At 39.1% G+C, this 2,478-nt stretch overlaps 1 protein-coding gene across 1 annotated transcript in view; it reads left to right on the top strand.

Annotated features, from left to right (window-relative positions):
- The window catches only part of LOC132177005 (MADS-box protein JOINTLESS-like), a 26,589-nt gene extending 24,677 nt beyond the window's left edge, over nt 1–1,912 (top strand). The window contains exon 8 of the mRNA XM_059589191.1: nt 1,503–1,912. The gene's annotated coding sequence lies outside the window, so the exon portion shown is untranslated. The remainder of the gene's footprint in view (nt 1–1,502) is intronic.
- The last annotated feature ends 566 nt before the right edge of the window (nt 1,913–2,478 follow it).

Here is a 2,478-nt window from a genome sequence, read left to right as displayed (position 1 = left end):
AAAAATGTTCTTTATTCACGTTAATAATATGTCATATTAAAATTTTTAATAGGTAATGTTAAAATAATGATGATGTGGAAATATGGTGGAAGCAATATAGAAAAAGGAACACAAAGAATTACAGACGGTTGTGTAACACCCCGGTCCCATATTGGGAAGATGAGAAGAAGTCCACATAGAGTGAGTAGTTTATAAAGATAGTCATGGGTGCTAAGTCCCACGTTGCCTAGTTACTAGGTGAAATTGGCCTTTATAATGAATTCTAAGGAAGTTCCAAATTGACTAGTCCTGTTGGGGTAATAGCGTAGATGTAGCTAGCGCTTTTCCCTAGGTCGTTATAAGTAGTATCAAAACCACCTAGTAACGCCAGGTCATGTGGTACTAGAACACTGCATGGCGTGGCCCTGACGAGGACGTCAGGAATTTAGGAGGTCGAGTTTGTAACACCCCAATTCTCTATAAGGAAGATGAGAAAAAGCCCACATAGAATGAGTAATTTATAAAGATAGTCATGGGTGCTAAGGGTAATAGTTCAGATGTAGCTAGCTCTTTTCCCTGGGTCGTTACAGGTTCGGTGTTAGACACCTACTTCTACCACTCAGAACTATATTGTGCTCATTAATTTAATTTGTCTACAACATAAAGGTCCCTATTTATAGGGTAGAGTCTACATACAAATATAGTAATCAAATCTCCCTAATCTGATTATAATCTCAATATTTGATTATAATCAACCCATAAATAAAGAATATTTCAATATCAACCTAATTATGGAATATATGAAAAATATATTATATTTTTCATATATTCTAACATCCTCCTCAAACTCAAGGTGGAATATTCTACAACCTTGAGTTTGAAATCAGAAACAATGATGACGGCGGTGGCGGAGGCGGGGAACGGGCCGTAGATGTTGACGACTACCGGAGGAGATAAAGGCTGGCGAGCTGTTAGTGACGGTGACAGGTGGCTGGTGAATGCAAATTCAAAAGGGCCGACAATGGGCTAAGCTCTAAAAAGGGGCCGATAACGGGCCAAGGCTGACAATGAGCCAAACTTCAAAAGATGCTGACGACAGACCAAAATCCAAAAGGGGCCGATGATGGGCCAGGGCTGACAATGAGCCAAACTTCAAAAGGGTCGACAATGGGCTAGGGTTGGTTAGGGCCAAAACATAAAAAGGGCTGACTTGGGCCAAAAATAAAGAGAAAATGAGCCCACTTTGGCGGTTATCAGATCGCGCACCGAACCTAACCGGCGCATGGCGCGCGTGATGTGGTTGACTTGGCCCTTTGTTGGTCCAAACATTTGGACCAACAAAAGAGGCCAAGTTACCCATATTTTGGCCCTTTGTTGGTCCAAACATTTGGTCTTTTATTGACCTTCACTGTTAAGTACTAAAATATTCATATTTTTAGCCCTTAACTTACATGTGTTAATCCTTTAGTTTTGGTTAATTTATGCCTTTTTAGTTTTTTTATGTGTTTTCCTTGTTTTTGTAGGTCCTTGGAAGAAAATGAAGCAATTTTGGAAGTTGTGAGCATAAAAGAGCCATTGTGGAAATTTTAGAGGCTCTGGTAGTGCAATCAATCGCAGGGGAGCTGCGATCAAGCGCACTACAGGCGAAGACCACGAGCGCAAGGCATATGCGATCGAGCGCCCAGCACAACAAGATTGATCCCAGTCCTGCGATTGATCGCACACTGACTACGATCGAGCGCACCTATGCGCTAGAGAATTCTAGAAGCTACGACCATACTCCCTTTCTTTCCATATTAGGGTTTTCCAAGTCCCACTTGTAATAGGACTAAAACCCTACGAATTTTCTAGGTTTACTAGTGTAACAAGGACTTTTAAAGCCCTATAAATAGACCTCTAAACCTTGAGAATAATCATCTTGAAAAAGACACAACTTTGGGGAAAGAAATTGGAGGCTACTTTTCGGTTCTTTCTTTATCTTTTCTTTTTAGTTTTATTTTAATTATGTGTAACTAACTCTTAAGGAGGGCTAGATTGAAGCCCTAATTATATTTATTTAATATTTCAATATTGGCGCCTTGGTGATAATCATATTGTGTTGCTTAACTTGATTAATCCCTATTTTCTTGAATTCCTCATGTGTATGTGATTGGCCATTATATGCATGTGATATGGATTAGTTAATTAAATCAATTTGGATGATCGAGTCCTGGGTTTAATAAAAGTAACAAAAGAAATCCACACCGGATTCTTGTGTTAATCAACATAGGAAACTGGGAGTAGACACCCATGTCTTAGGCCTCATGTATTTGTCGATTTCCATAGATTTATGCTTTCTTAAAAAACAATTTAGTAGACATCTATGCTAAATCCTGTAAGAAAGAAAAGAATTAGAGTAGACACCCATGCCTAATTCGTTGCTTAAGAAAATTAATAGCTTAAGGAGTAGACACCCGTACCCTTAGGTTGGCAAACATTAAGTATTCACAATATGATTGG

Source organism: Corylus avellana, chromosome ca4 (genome assembly GCF_901000735.1).
Source record: "Corylus avellana chromosome ca4, CavTom2PMs-1.0".
Taxonomy (NCBI): Eukaryota; Viridiplantae; Streptophyta; class Magnoliopsida; order Fagales; family Betulaceae; genus Corylus; species Corylus avellana.
The sequence above is the reverse complement of the archived record's forward strand: the minus strand, read 5'-3'. Positions and strand labels throughout refer to the sequence as shown.